The sequence below is a fragment of the Staurois parvus genome, unplaced genomic scaffold (genome assembly GCF_062004578.1).
Source record: "Staurois parvus isolate SC_StPar_1 unplaced genomic scaffold, SC_StPar_1.0 ptg000562l, whole genome shotgun sequence".
NCBI lineage: Eukaryota > Metazoa > Chordata > Amphibia > Anura > Ranidae > Staurois > Staurois parvus.
In genome coordinates, this window is record NW_028318358.1 from 1,249,240 (window position 1) to 1,266,396 (window position 17,157).

The window sequence follows — 17,157 nt, forward strand, 5'->3', positions numbered from 1 at the left end:
AGTGGAGTTACCCTTTAAACTTCAAGGAGATGTTTTGAAAGCTAATTGGCAATGCTCTAATGGTATATTTGCAGTCAAATAAACTTCAGAGTACATGACTATGTATCTATAGAGAGGGTATTTATCATGAACCTCTATGTGTCTGTGCATACGCATCAAAGTTATATTTTTAGTTTTTAATAGGAAGAGCGTTATTGTATCAATGTTTTGACAAGTCGCAGATGGTCTTTGTCAAAAACCTTTTTCAAAATGATATTTGCCTGTCAATGTCAGATTACTTTTTTAATTAGACCCACTTGATATGTTTTCTAGCTTCAGAGTACCATTCTGTATAGAAATGTTTTATGTTATGACATGCACTAGACAGGACTCAGAACTGCTACTGGAAGTGATTGCTGACACTGTTTTCATCTTTCATGTTAGGTGAACATCTTTGCAGACCCCTGTGGTAGCAAAGGGGTTAAGGTCAAGTAAAGCATTTCCTTCTATTGTCAATTGAACCCAGTCATAGATCCCTCCTGTATGGTCCCTCCCTGGCCTCCCTCCCCTTTCCTCTTCTCTCACTCTCTCTGTTCTTCAGGCTGCTGCTACTCTCATTCTCTCCGGCATAGTGGATCTTGTGATGTTTCAAACAAACTGCGCTTCTGAGCCACATCCTCCCACCATGGTTTCCCAGCCATAGGACTACATGACCACACCACCGGTGAGTGCCCCCCATACATGCTATACATGATGACCAGTAGTGCACATCTCCTGCTGTGCATTATTACAGTGCAATAATTCCTCTCTTGAGATCTTTCCAGTATTTTTTTTATGTTGTGTTCTTACACAAGCCAAAAATCTCTGACCGACAGCCAAATTTCTATGGAGGAAAATATTACAACCCACACCCTTTCACATGAACCATAAATACAATCTGCTATCTCTAAAAGTTGGTCATGCTGCAAACTTTCTTATCACTTTCTACAAGTTGGGGAACTCCTCTGCACCTTGATGGACATGTTCCCATTTAGAACCTAAAGAGAGCTTCATTTCATTCCGATTTGCTCAGATAGTTTATCTTCCCGTAAAATAAGCTTGCATAGTTTAACCTGTGGATGCTTTCTAGGAAAACCAAACTCAGGAATGTACAGTAATCATCACTTGATCAAAACAGTATCAATCAAAAACAAATACTAAGGATGATTCTATTTACACTAAATTGTTCTAAACTGACTCATATCTGTATATCTTTTATGCCATCGGTGTGCAACGGTCTACAAAATAGACTTTTTTTTTCTTAAAATATGTGTTTATTATATTGACATTATGATTGATGATATTAGGCAATGCATAAACCCTTCTGATGTAAGGTACCTACATTATGTATATAGTGTGCATTTGGGGGGGTCTATAGCTGTTGCTGGTTTTATTCTTTTTACCTGTATTTGCAGCAAAGGTTACATGTATTCGTGGAGTATAGTTGTATATCATTTAAAGATGTAAAACAGTATTCCACCCAAAAATGTAACATATTGCAGCTTACTAATCATAAGATGTGGTGGCTGCATTAGTTTTATTTTTTTAGGCTTTTTTCTCACTGTTTCCACCTGGTGATCTGGCCAGTAACATCTTGCATGTATTAGAGTGCCTACACTCTGTATGAAGGAGCAACAGAAACACCACTGGACAGCAGCATTGTCAGTCTGGGGGGAGGGGAGTGTTAGCTGTACTAGTAGATTTAGATGCACTAAACATACTCCAGCTCACACTTTATATGTAGTTACTGCAAAAGGTTTCTTATTTTTGGAATAAAGGTTTTACATACGTGAATAAAAGCTGATCATTGTAAGCACCCCTGTCAGTGGTAAATAGTTTGTCTCAACCCTCTTACTGCTACATCTGTAAGACAGCTTGTTATGTTGGAAAACAGCAGACTTACTGGCTGGATTACCAGGTGAAAATAAAAGAAAGCCTAAAAAAGAAAACTAATGCAGCCACCACATCTAAGAACTGGTAAGTAATCCTTGCTTTTGGGTTTAATACTGCATTAAGTATGTGGTGTATAAAATGAATTTATTTAAAAACAAATTCCATTTTTAAAAAATGCAATGAAAAGGAATCAAGGATATCATTACAAAGGCCAGACATGCACTTTTGTTTATAGAATAATATGATGCAAATGACCCTCATGCCAAGATATCAATAGGAAGTCAGTTTTTATCTGTGTATATTGAAAGCTGGTATCTGACTTTTTGCTACCCTATTTCCCCTAAAATAAAACCTACCCCGAAAATAAGACCTAGTGCTATTTGTGGGAATTGCTAAAGTATAAGACCTATCCCAAAAATAAGACCTAGTTGTGATCAGGGTTTTTTTTCAGCCGGAACATGGAGGAACGTCTTTCCGCCACCTCCAGCACTGGCCTTGCACACACCCATATCTACTGTCTCTTATATATACAGAAGCACGGCTGAAGTGACAGCACCATCCGCTCCCACAGAACCTCCCTACCTCTGTACTCACTGTGGGACAGGGAAGGAAAAGATATCTGAGGGTGCAGTGTGTTTAGGGGTGGGGCATCTCCTCCTGCAGCCTAATGCATGGAAGCCGATGCCCCGGGGGTGAACACCAGCCAGTAGGGAAGAGGCGGAGCAGTGAGTAAGTGCGCTTGGTGCACTGTGTGGGAAGATAGGACCCAAAATGGGAGTTACTATAGAGAGGGGCTGGCTGCTAACAGCTGTGTTTTGCAAAGCTAGCTAACCATATGAGGACAGTGGAGGGGGGATGTGCAAAGGTGAGCTGCAGTCAGGTGTTGCAGAGGTAAATTGAGTTAGGTGAGTTGCAGACAGGGTGCATAGGTGAGCTGCGGCTGGGGGGGTGCAGAGGTGAGCTGAGTTGCAACCCACCTTTGCACCCCCCAGCCACAGCTCAGCTCTGCACCCCCTGGTCACAGCTCAGCTCCCCCTGGCCACAGCTCACCTCTGCATCCCACGTCTGCAACTCACCCCTGCACCCTGTCTGTGGCTCATATCTGCACCCTGTCTGAAATTCACCTGTCAAGTCACCCCTGCAACACCTGACTGCAGCTCACAACTGTCATCAACCGGCCCTCTCCATAGTAACCCTCATCCACAACTACCTGCAGCTCACCTCTGCACCCCCTGTCCACATCTGGACATTTAAAAAATAAGACCGAAAATAAGTCCTAGTGTGTTTTTTTGAGCCAAAATAAATATAATACAGCATCTTATTTTTGGGGAAACACAGTATATGTTATTGAACATCATCAATATTCAGTGCAGTTCTTGTGAGGGCCTGTTCACACTTTATGCACTAGGCATCTTTTTTCAGGACATGTCCAATGCAAGACAAGTCAACTTGCCTTCTTTACAGTCAGCTCAGTTCACACCACTGAGATGCAGTAGTGTTCCTTAACCACTTCCCGTTGCATATAAACGGCCGGACGGTGGCCTCCCTGCACCCTGCTTGTGCGTGCTCCCTGGGAGCGCGCAGCACTGCGATCCGGTGCCCGCTGTGTCCTCCGGACACAGTGAAACACCGATCGTCGGACGGGACCTCTGTACGAGGTCCTGATCATGTGATCACTGATTGGCCAATCAGTGATCACATGCAAAGTAGTAAGCAAGATGTCACTTGTGACATCATTGCTTACTACGTGTGAAATCTGTGAATGATCACAGAGGTCACATGGTACAAGGCTATTCACAACAGTCTTGTACCATGTGACAAGCTGTGACCAATCACAGCTCACTCAGTACTTCTCAATGAGTGCAAGAATGCAGACAGAGAGAAAGAGAAATGATTGCTTTTACATCCTATATGGGTGTAAAAGCAATCAGTGTAAAAAAAAAAAAAAAAAATCGTTATCGCCCCCTACAAGTAGTACAGTGTCACCATGGTGACACTGTACTGCTAGGGTGACAGTATGTAAAAAAAAAAAATAATAATATAAAAAAATAAAATAAAAATGTAAAATAAAAAATGTTTGAAAATTATAATTTTTGGTTATAAACTAATTTGGATTTTTTTTTTACTAAAAAGAAAAACGGAATAAATTTTGGCAAAGATTTATGATGAAATATTATTTATTTGCAAAATTTTATTTAAAAAAACACTTTTTTTCAAAATTTTTGGACTTTTTCATTTACATAGCAAAAAAAATAAAAATCCCAGCGGTGAAAATAATTTGGGTACAGTGTTGCATGACCGCGCAATTGTCATTCAAAGTGTGATAGCGCTGAAAGCTGAAAATTGCCCTGGTCAGGAAGGGGGTAAAAGTGTCCGGTCTGGAAGTGGTTAATAAAACACAGAATGGAGTAGTTTTTTCAGCACAACATGGTGCAACACAGACCACTGCATTGCACTGCACTACGGCTTATTATTATTATTATACAGGATTTATATAGCACCAACAGTTTGCTCAGCGCTTTACAATATAAAGGGAGAGAATATAGCAACAATACAGTTCAATACAAGATGGATAGGAGGGCCCTGCTCCTTGGAGCTTACAATCTAAGAGGGAGATTTTGAATGAAATAAACTGCCACTTTGTGACATTTCATTAAAATGTCAAAAAAAAGGTTGCTGTCTGATGCGCTGTTTCCAGCAACTGCTGGTGTGAACAGGCCTTTAAGGTCTCATTCATAAAAATAGTGAACTCTCTGCACGCATCTTTCTTTTCTACCGCACTCTGCTGTGTAAGTAGAAATCTATTCATAGAAATAATTGAAAATAGAAATCTATTTTTAAAAACGTGTAAGAGCAATTTTCCTTATGTAATACATGGTGGTATTTGATGGTGGAGGAGTCGAGAAGACCACAGAAACGTTTGCTGTCGCATGACTTTTTTGTACATAATGTGACAGGAAGTAATTATCTTTCTATGCTGTCAGGTGGATAATATTGGTATTGCATTGTGAAATGCCTTTCCAACATTAAGCAGAACTAAACCCATCAATTTAATGGTTTCAAATACCAGTTACATTCTCGTCCCATGCTGAGAATGTAACTGTTACATTTGCTTGTGCTCTCAACCAAACTGTCAAACCTTCAAATGACTTGTGTCATAGTTACATAGTTAGTCTGGCTGAAAAAAGTCAAACGTCCATCCAGTTCAACCATTAAAAAATAAAAGTTATAATCCTATACCCACAGCTGATCCAGAGAAGGCAAAAAAAACCCCAGCAAAGCATGATCCAATTTGCTCCTGCAGGGGAAAAAATTCCTTCCTGATCCCCCGAGAGCCAATCGGATATTTCCTGGACCAACTTTACCTATAAATGTTAGTATCCAGTTATATTCTGTGTATCTAAGAAAGAATCCAGGCCTTTTTTAAAGCAATCCACTGAGCTGGCCAGAACCAACTCTTGAGGGAGTCTCACAGCTCTTACTGTGAAGAAACCTTTCTATGTTTGGAGATTAAATCTCATTTCCTCCAGACATAGAGTGCCCCCTTGTCCTCTGTGATGACCTCAGGGTGAATAACTCTACACCGAGTTCACTATATGAACCACTGATGTATTTATACATGTTGATCATATCCCCCCTTAATCTCCTCTTCTCAATAGAGAATAAATTCAGTTCCTCTAATCTTTCCTCATAGCTGAGCTCCTCCATGCCTCTTATCAGTTTGGTTGCCCTTCTCTGTCATAACTGATCACATGTGCAGCACCATGGCAGTTGCAGATCAAACAACGGCTAAGATGGCAACTTCCTTGGCTGAAATGAATAGGAAGGTTTAGTTTCACTTTAAAGGATCCCTAGACTGAAAGAAAAGTGGAGGTTGCCATAATAACCTCTTCCTGAAAATGCTAATAAAGTGGCTTTCATGCTGATTCAGTGTCTTTGAGACTTTTTGAGACACTACCTTTGCTTGTTGCATGCTTGTTGGGGATCAGCCAGAGACAGTCTAGCTGATTAAAGCCTTTGCATGCTAGAAAGTACCAATGATGGGGGTTTAAATGAAGCCAGCTTCAACCTGTATGCATCATCAGTGATGATTCTGATAATGTACCGTAACATACATGTCACTTCTATTATTTATTATTATTACACAGGATTTATATAGTGCCAACAGTTTACGCAGCACTTTACAATATTAAGGGGGACAGTACAATTACAATACAGTTCAATACAGAAGGAATAGGAGGGCCCTGCTCATGGAGCTTACAATCTAAAGGGAGGGGGAGGTGGTACAAAAGGTAATAGCTGCATGGGATGATTGTTATCAGGATTTATCCTCTGAATCCTCTGAGTGCACCCCTGTCATTTGAGAGCATAGATGACATCCGTGGTGTTGACAGTCTTCCTCTTGGCATGCTCTGTGTAGGTGACGGCATCGTGGATGACATTCTCCAGGAAGACTTTGAGCACTCTGCAGGTCTCTTCATACTATGTAGTATGGATGGATCCATTTATTACAGGGGTTGTATAGTTGTTCTATGTAAGCCCCAGGCTTTGTGAGGTCTTAAATGTTCCCCTTGTTGTCAACCGCTGAGTGGTCTCTTCTACAGATTGAGACTTGTTATATTAAACTCTGTTTTTGCTCATAGTAGCCAATTGTCTTTTAGTGTGAAAATCATTCATTGTTTTACTATAGGCAACAAAAACAAATATTCTTTCAGACACTTATGCTGGGTACACACAGGCCAAAAATCAGGCGAAAATGGTCAGTTTGGCAGGAACTGGCTGACTTCCATCAAGCAGGCTTGCTGGAAAACCAGCATCCGATCAACACTGGCAGCCAATGACACTGCAAAGAAGGAGCCTGAGGACTCAGTCATTGTACTGTATCTACGAAGGAGTAGAGCTGCCACCCTAGGACAGGACTACATCACCTTGTCTTCTCTCCACACTTGTTTTATACAGGACTTGTATAGAGCCGACAGTTTGTGCAGCACTTTTCAATATAAAGGGAGATATAGCTGTAGTACAGTTATGAGGGTTGGAAGGCCCCTGCTCATTAGAGCTCACAGTCTAAAAAGGAGGGGGAAGCGATATAAAAAAGTAATAACTGCGTGGAAAAGAGTTGAAGAAATATATTTATTTGTTAGGTGGAGGTGGGATAAGCTTCCCTGAAGAGATGAGTGTTCAGGAATCAACTAAAGGCGGACAGAGCAGGCAATAGCTGGACAGATTGGGGTAGGGGTCTAGAGAATGGAAGATGCTCTAGAGAAGTCCTGAAAATTAGCATGGGAGAAGGTGACAAAGGGGCTACAGCAGGAGGTCCTGGGAGAAGCAGAGGGGATGGTTTGGGTGATATTTTGAGAAGAGGCTGGTGATGTAATACTGTGGATGCTTTATAAGTTGTTGTTTGTATTTTCAATGTTTTTCACAGTAGAAGTCAGTGGAGAGATTTGCAGAATGGGGTGGTGGACCCTGAGAAGCTGATAAAGTGAATAAGTCTTCATAACATAGGGGGAAGTGTTTGTTGTCCACAGATGTTGGTGGGAACAGTGCCAACTGATAAGAATTCAGCACAGGCAGAGAACACAGGAAGTTATCAGTTTATAATATTTCTGGCAGGATCAGAAGGTATTTTTTTGCACTTTGCATATCAAACAGATATAACAAAATATTTCCAATTCTATATCTAACAGACCAAAAGGGAGCAATTAATATGAGTTCATTGTTAGGGTTTATATCCTTCTACATGACTCAAGAAATGTAGGTTGGCATGTGAAAATTAAATAATCCATCCATAAATCACAAGAATCTAAAAATCAGAAATACCTTTTTAATCATATTAAACCAGGTCACGTGGTCAAATTCATTCTTCTCTGCTTGCACAACCTCGATGTGGGAGTAGGGCTAAGCCACACAATGTCACATATTCTGATGACATCGCTGATGTTCATTTACATCTTCCACTGTGTTATAAAATCATTTTTGGTATGTGTGCAAAAATATTATGTACTTGTCATTGATAAAAGTAATATATTTGCTGAAGTTCATTTGGATTTTATTTGCGCTGCTGCTTTGTTCTGTCCGATTATGAGAGCAAGGCTCACCGGAGGAGCTGCTGTCAATCACTGAGCTGGAGCCTCCCCCTCTGGCAATTCTGACTTATGATAATTGCTTTAGGTGTGTAGATATAGCAGCTTTTTTTTTTATTGACTAGTGGATGAATCTCTAATTTTACAGTGTTGTGTCTGCTGCTCTTCTGCACCAGGACTTTGCTCAGTTTTATGGAGAATTGGAAAAAACTTTGTCCAAAATGAGCAGGGAAGTTGGGAACTGGAGTGAGGTAATTAGCTTGTGTTTGTGGAAATGTCTTGCTAGCCCTCTAGCATCAGACACATGGGAGAGTCATAACCTTGGACTGTTGTGGCTCTTCAGCATCTCTGACTCACTTCTGCTGAGGAAGCAGACAATACTTATGTCAATGAGGCGGGAACTGTAATAAAAATACTTGTACAATCTGTGGAGTGGTTTTTTTCATGAATTTAGTAAAGCAAACATGGTCCCCCACTCTATGAACCAGTGTAACCAACATTATTATAGTCTTCAGCACAAAATGTATTTTTACATTAGAAGATATTACCAAAAAGACATAATAAGGTCTATTTCAACCAGAAAGGCAATATACAAAGTGCAGTGATCCATAGCAATCAAGCCAGTTTTCATCATAATTAGTCAGATTAGTTAAAGCCCAATTCCAGGAAACTTGAAATGTTCTCCTTGTAGTGGGGCTGCTCCCGCATTGCAAGGGTTAACTGCTTATTTACGTCTGGAGGTTAAAGAAAAGAGGATTTATTTACCCGATCCTCAGCTCCTTTCCACTGTTAAACTGGTCTAAAGGTCTGACATCATCAAGACTGATACAAGGTTTATAGCCTTGCATTGGGCGTGATGACACAGAGGGACAGTCCATCACCGGAGCATGGGAGAGCACCATTTTCCGGGGGAGTGGAGGATAAGGTAAGTAAAGCCAGCAATAGATGGATTGAATCTCAGCCGATTCAGCAGGAACTAGCTAAGATTCGATCCATCTTTGGGCATGCTGGTTGTACTAATGTCAATCCAACGATCACTGTCAGTGGCTATAGCCACTAGCAGTAATCATTGTGTTCTACCCTCAGAGAAGGCTGAACCCATGGATGCAGAAAAGAAAATTACATAATCTACGGCTTACAGAACACTGCTTTTACTCTTCCCCAGACCTAAAGGAGCAGATAACCTTTGCAGTGTGACTTGCAGATCCAAGCCTAAGAGGGGCTGGGGGGCAGTAGGATGGGGTTTAGGTGTATTTGAGCTTTATAGGACATTCAATTTTTGTAAAAAAATATATATATATATTTACATATGTAATTGATACACAAACCATTTTGCAATTTAATGTTTTTAAAAATACATCTCTATTGCAATGTGATGGCAACTATGTTTTGTAACTGTTAAAAAATGTAAAATGCTACTTCCTTAAAATCATAGGAACTGAGGATATGCTGTACACTGTGTATGGAAGTCTCCCAGAAGTTTCCCTCTCAAGAAATTATCTCACAGCTTTTGACAAGTCAAATTATAGGCAAGAGCAGATCCAATTTTTCTGGGATTCCTTCAAAAACTCTTGCGTGCGTAAAGAGACGCTGAGACTGCAAGTTTTTCACTACAGCCCATAGGACTGATCAGGTGTTTATAATAAAGGCTAATTCTCCCACTTACTAGTCAGTTTGATAAAAATTCTGGCAAGGTATAAATATATAGATGAAGATAAGAAGTTTTCTATAAAACCAGCCATAGGCAGTTTGATTGTCGGCTGGTTCAGTAGGGACTGTGATTGCAGGAAGGAAAGTTGCTCCGTCTATGGTCAGCTTTATCTTTAGGTCTCTTCACATGGGGTGGACAGAGCCAACTCTGCTCTATGGGCAGCTGGGTGTAAATGCACTCCAGAGGTAGATGGGTGCAATTTCTGCTTAGTCGTTATGGGTTACAACAATTTTTACATAACCTTGGTTCATTGCTCTGCTTTCCTAGAAGCTGAACTCTAGCTTTCGTATCCCCCAATTCTTGGAGTTCTATTGCCATGTAAATAACCACATTTTTCCTGGCGTTTTCGGTCCAGTCCTTTAAATGCACAGGCTCTTTCTTCCTGTTTTTCCCTCAGTCGTGGTCCAAATTGCAGCAAAGAACTGTCCCATATGGCACCAGTTTTTGCAGAATTCCTATATGAACTCAGGGCAGCTTGATGACATTCCAGTTTGTAGGTAGGTCCTTGATACCCTGGCTCACAGGAAGTGGTATGAGTGACTCTGGGTGCCACTTAAGCAGAAAGACAACCAATGCTGGATCAAAGATAGTTGAGTTTATGGGGGACAGCATTGGATAGGAACTGAGAACTGCAAAAAGAGATGCTTTGTAACAAGTGCTAATTTCTTCTTATTTTATTCAAAAGCAGAGTTGGCCTTCAAAAATGTTATTAAGTTGAGCATATCTTAAAATATCAGCTGGCATACCTTGTAATCAACATATCAACAAATCAATACATTTTTACTTCTTTACTAATTAGCAACCTACCAGAAATTCATCTTTCAATGTGACTATTGAGCTATTGTACTTTAACGTTTTGTTTGGTTTAATACTAAATAGGTCTGACAGCTGCAAGTGAAGAATTTATCATCCTCTAATGCTGTGGTAGCTGAGTACTAATAGCCAGCCAGTTACCTGGAGCACTATTACATACTATGTAAACATGCTCAGATGTTTGGTCGCACCCACTGGCCACAGCTTGAGCCAGTTTTGTTGGCTCTGTACTGTACTAATACATTGGAACACTTGGCAAGGATTGGAATTTGCACTTTGATATCAGCCTCTATGACATCAACCAATGCTGTGCTGATGACAGTCAGTAACAGACTCTTGCCAACACCAAAACACAGAAGAGCTTCAGCAGCAGAGGCAAATGTTGATTTCATACTTACGATCTCCACAGAGATTTGTTTGCTTCATTTCTCTTTTTTTTTGTAGCTGTATCCCAGTGTCTGCTCCAAAAAGTGGATCACAACTGAAAATTGAAAAAGGAAAAAGAAGTTGATTGCAAAACCGTGAACTCCCTTTCCCTCTTCAGATTTCAGACTACCTGATTTTTCTGTTTATTGTTTTTAGAGCTTGGGGGAAAGATGTGGTTAGAAAAGTTTATTTGTATTTTATTTAGTGTTCTATATAATTATGTTTTTCCTTTTATGGGGTATTTTCTTCTTTATTTGTTTACTTTAGCTTTATTGTTTATTTTTTTCACAGTTTGTTTCTTACTTTCAGTGCAAAAGGCTAACAAGGGTCTATTTTGGACTCAAAAAGAGATCCCGGATAATTCAAAATAACTTACACTTCACCAGTAAAAAACAACAAAAACAAACCTTGATTTTGCCTTCTCTATTGACTTCAATGCAGTTTACCAAAATGGCAAAATATCTGAGAAAAGGAAATCACTCAATTTTAACAAGCTCTATTTCTGATAGCATTGAGTTTTGAATGCTTTTTGGTGGATTCACATGTAGACATCTGCCCAAATGTGTCTTCTCCCAAAGGAGAATGCTGATCCAATAAGTACCAAAGAAAAATCTTTAACTTTTTTATGTAAAAGGGAAACTACAATGGGTTTAGGTCAATTTAATACATTTTTTTTTTAAAGTTTGTAAATGTTAAAGAATACCCACAGCACTATAGGTTATCTTAAGAGGCAGTACAGCAGTTGTATTGTCCTTTCAGGCCAGCTGTCTCCTCGTGAAACCTTAGGCTGGCCATAGACGGTTCAAATCTTACTTGGTTTAACAGGGACTGGCTAAGATTCAAACCATGTATGGGCAGGCTGATTGTACCCAAGATGATTGATTGATCAACTTGAGTACAACCAGCCTGATTGCCAGGGGCTATAGCAGCTAGCAATAATCACTGTGTGTTCTTCTACCAGGAGAACACAATAGCTCGGTGGGAGGGATCCCTGATTGTGTGGATGGGGGAATCAAATGATTTTCTTTCCTGAAACCATCAGAAATTCACACCATCTTTGGATGGCTTTAGATAGAAGAGTGACGGTATACGTTTTTGCTCTGGTTGAGTTATTGAATTTTATAAACAATAGACATTTTATCATGACTGACATAAGGTGATCTTGGAAAATGTGATGTTTTAAAAGATGGGTTCCGATTCTTTGAAATTGAGTTACTGCATTTTTGCATAAACTTGAAAACTTTGGAATTAATTTAGGGTTGGTGTACTTGAGTTCCAGACTTACAATCAAATAATTATTTCTGGAAAAAAGAATTATATTTGAATTTTGGTGAGGGAGGTACTTGGTAGTGTACAGAATGGCACTCTTGTATTGACATGTAAGTGCTTTTCTCTACTGAAATACTGTGAGGTTGATAATGATACAATTTAGGTAGGTGGGTCCATGACATCTTGACCTCCTAAGTAACAGTTTGAATTATGCTGGGTGTTATTCGCCCCACAAGACCACCAGTAGCAGCTGGAATCAGCAACAAGTCTTCAGGGAACAGTGTTAAAGGGGGAGCAAGTTTTGTGGAAAAAAATAGCTACTGGCTAATATATTTTTATTTTAAATGGCAGTTGGCTTTTAAATAATTTTTTATGTTAAGTGCGGTAACAACTAATCAAAAATCACACAGTGAAGTCAGGTCAGGGAAGAACAGATTGTAATTGGATATTGGCTACCACACTTAACAATTACAGTAATATTTCAGGATAAAGTTCCCTCTTCACCATATTTTGACAAATAGCAGCAGAACGTACATAAGAAAAATAGATAATAGACTTATTTTATCATGCACATTCTTCCCCAGTGCAAAGCTCCTCAATTCAGACAAGAAGAGATATCACACAAAGGAGCAAAAATTCACATACCTACACTTGTGGTACACAATTTACACTAAACTACATGGTTGATTTTATTAAGTATAATTCAGTGATCACCAAATTAAGTGAATGCCAACAAGTTGGTAAATTTCTCAGTAGCATTCATTTATTTGTTTCACAATATAGCTTAACTTTTAACAACTTGGGGGTGGGACCAGACAGCTCACCTTGCAGTTTTGGCATGTGTTAGAACATCTGGTATAATGACTGCTTGTAGCTCTGGGTCACCGTCCACATTTAAAGGCTGTAGGAACATTGTAAGCTTCGCCAGAGGCAGATAAAGATGTGAATGTTTCTTGCATACTCTGTAATTTGTATTATCACTGCACTATATAAATATAGAAGCAAGTTGGATTTAATTGGGTTGCATCGAGCTGATACATTAGAATAATACAGTGTTTATTTTTTTGAATAATATTGAAGTGTATACTGTTCTTATTTCAAAGTATTAAGTAACGGCACCCAAAGTTTAGTACATGTTTTTATTAGTATTACCTATTCTAATTTTTTATTTTTTTTTTTTGCTTTTTTTGTTGTGTTTTTATTGAAAAATTTTCAAGTAGAAAAACTTACAGACAAGATTTTTTTTCAGTTTTACATAGAGTGGGGATGGATTAGGATCTTTGTCAGGTTTGTACTCTAACCTCTGAAGTGATTTTCCCTTACTATTCTGTCTGATAACCATTGTTTTACAAGGGAAATCCAAAATGTTTAAGTTGTCTCCATAATAAAAGGTGAGAGGAAGTTTTCCAATGGGGATATCTGCATAGTTCTGTGGTGAGAACTATATCAGAGGGAAATGCCTCTCACTTTGGAAAGATTCATTTTCATTTCTTGAAGTGTCTCTGAAACCAGAAATAAATAAAATCTCTCCGATGAGACACAGACTGCAAAAAACTTACAATGATAGACATGTTAACCATGTTCTACTCTAATCATCAATCATTAGATGTGGTGGCTGCATTAGTTTTGTTTTTAGGCTTTACCCTCAGTTTTCACCTGGTGATCTGGCCAGTAACACACCTCCAGCATTAAGGTGCCTATGCGCTATATAAAGAAGCAACAAGGACATCTTTGGACAGCAACAATGTAGGTTCTACTGATCAACTTCTGTACAACCACCTTGCTGGAAAAGTTCTGCTTGGTCAGTGCAGCTGGCTATAGCTGGCAGTGCTGATCAGTGTATTCTGAGTGAGGGAAAGTCTCTCCACTGTCAGAATGCAAACACACAGTGGGAGCATTCCCCCATCCAGATTGAATGTGTGGATGGGGAAATCGGGTCTTTTTTTTTTTGTTCAACCCATTGGTTGAATGAAAAAAAAAGAAATCATCTATGGGCTGCCTTAGGTAGATATGTAACTGAGATGTTTTGATACACATTGGCACATACTTTGAATGCAAAGTGTATATGGTTAACTGCCTTTGACATGATTCATTTATTATTGGTACTTATATAGCACCATCCATTTACACAGTGCTTTACATGTATATTTTACATTCAAATTGGTCTCTGCTCTCAAGGAGCTTACAATCTAAGGTCCCTAACTCACATTCATATACTAGGGCCAACTTAGACAGAAACCAATTGACCTAACAGCAAGTCTTTGGAGTGCAGAAGGAAACCAGAGGAAACCCATGTAATCACACGGAACACATGCAAGCTCCAGGCAGGTAGTGCCATCATTTGGATTTGAACCGATGACCCAAGTGCTGCTAGGTGGAAGTGCTAACCACTTAGCCACTGTGCTACTATGATATATTGCATTTGTCTTTTATGGGCCTCTCAAAATGTAGAAAAATATGGACTTTTTTACACTATTTTTAAGAGCTGAGAACAGGCACCATCTTTATTTTAGGAACCCATAGCACATGTGTTTTGACCCATCAGAACACATGCGTTAAATGCAACTGTGTAAATGTTTTTATTTGAGGTACTTACTGTATATAGCACTAACAATTCACATAGTGCTTTACATATATATAATGTACATTCACATCACTCCCTGTCCTCAAGGAGCCTACAGTCTAATGCTGGCCATACAGATGTAGATTTCAATTGAAAATTTTCATTTTTGGAACGTTTGATCAATTTTCTAATCATTTTCAAATAACAGTCATGAGAAAATTCAAAGAATGGAAAACAAACAAATGTGATTTTGGTTCAGAAATTACATTCATTTTAAAATTGAATGGTAAAAGTAAGTGAAATTTTCAAATGACATTTGTCCATTCAATCGAATGTACAAAGAATTTTCGTACAAATATTCTCATCCAAAAATCTACTAGTGTATGGCCAGCATAAGGTTCCTAATTCACATTCCTACATACACACACACAAAGGCCACTTTAGACAGCATGGGATTGATTTACTAAAACTGGAGAGTTCACAACCTGGTGCAGCTCTGCATAGAAACCAATCAGCTTCTAGGATTTTTGTCAAAGCTTAATTGAACAAGCTGAAGTTAGAAGCTGATTGGCCACCATGCACAGCTGCACCAGATTTTTCACTCTCCAGTTTTAGTAAATCAACCCCCATGTATTTGAGAGAAAACCCACACAGGCACAGAGAGAACAAATTCCAGGCAGGTAGTGTCAGGTTTGAGATTCAGCTCAAAGCCTCTAAAATCCCAGGTAGAGGTGCTAACCACTAAGCCACTGTGCCCGCAATATATTACCATGAGATCAGTGGGGTGTGCACCATGATTACAGAAACTGTTCAAACAGGAGTTGAAGTGGCTAATCCCATGAATGGGGCTTAGCCGAGGCAATCACCACTTTCAAAAAACTATTGGCTTTTTTGATTCCTACCAGTGAAACCACTATAATTGCATTCCTTTCCTTCATTGTATTAGAAATTGATCTAAAAATGTATTTCAACATAACAAGGAATGGAATGGAATTTAGTATATGAAAACAAATTCTCTCAAGACTTATTATTATAAATGTCAATAGGCCTAATCAAATGCGATGCCCATTTCACAATAGCTTTCCCTCCATGTCTTCATAAATCTAAGTTTATGTGCATGCCTTTTTTGTAACACAGTGTAGGTATCTTGGAATAAAGAACAGAGTCTGACCGGTAATCTGAGAACGAATGAAGTTTGTTTACTACATGTGATATCTTCTGTTTAATAATAAAAATAGAAAAGTCAAGTATTTTGCTCCACTTCCGAGAAATGGAGATCCCCTCGAGCTTTTGAAACTAGATGATCCAATTCCCAATGCAACTCTTTACAGGGGTTTAGAGCATTCAAACTTATAATGAATCTGAATGGAAACCAGATGGATGTGAAGTATGCAGGGAACACTACAAAGGGCGGTGACTTACCTCGAGGCTGTGCTGTGTGCATTTCTTCCTTCTCTTGCCATCCATGGGTGAAAGTTCTAATGTGCTTTTACTCATTTTGACAATTCCACATAATTCATGCTTGCTTAATTTGCAACTAATCACTGCGCAATGGTGACATCATGGATCAGAAGGCTACATGTTGTTGATTACAGGGGTAGTAAATATTTACTTGGCACAATATTACATTTTTTACATCTGTATGTGTGTTTATATGGCATGACTTGCATGTAATAGAAATAGCATATATATTTTGGACATTCTTCAAGCTGTTTATACATGTACAGTATAAGCATACATGACAAATGGCTTTCATGGAGACCAGTGCCCACCTTAAGGGAGCTTGCTTGATTCTATAAACCACAGACTGCACACATGAGTAATACAGCTATAAAGAATAATAATAGTTGTAAAAGAAAAGAAACATGTACAAAGCCCCTATACCGTATGCAGTGGTGTTGGTTTACTAAAGGCAAACAGGCTGCTCACTTTGCAAGGGAATTTTCCCCAGAGCTTAGTGAATGAGGTGAAGCTGTGCTGACTTCCATCATCCAATCATGTGCAAGGAAAAATACTGTTTTTTTTAATTTTCTATGCACGTGATTGGCTATTCTTTAGAAACTGCATTTTCACCCCATTCACTAAACTAAAGGGAAATTCCTTTGAAAAGTGAATAGCCCATTTGCCTTTAGTAAACCTTTTTTTTTGGATAGAGTATAGAATGTTTAGATTTTATTTGTGGTTTGTGTACTATTGGGGGACACAGCAGAAGAGAGAGAAAATCTTTTCAATGAAGGGGACCTTATCTTATCAGTGAACACCTTCTTAGACAGTTGTCATCAGAACTGATGTCCCTATTGAACCCCCCCCCATTATTCCAGTTCTAGTGATGATTATAAATAGAGATGAGCGAATTATTCAAAAATTCGATTCGGCTG

The 17,157-nt window shown here is 39.1% G+C and overlaps 1 protein-coding gene across 2 annotated transcripts in view; it reads left to right on the plus strand.

Annotated features, from left to right (window-relative positions):
• Positions 1–574: 574 nt before the first annotated feature.
• The window catches only part of HDAC7 (histone deacetylase 7), a 424,630-nt gene continuing 408,047 nt past the window's right edge, over positions 575–17,157 (plus strand). For both annotated transcript variants that reach the window (XM_089691382.1, XM_089691381.1), the window contains exon 1: positions 575–703. The gene's annotated coding sequence lies outside the window, so the exon portion shown is untranslated. The remainder of the gene's footprint in view (positions 704–17,157) is intronic.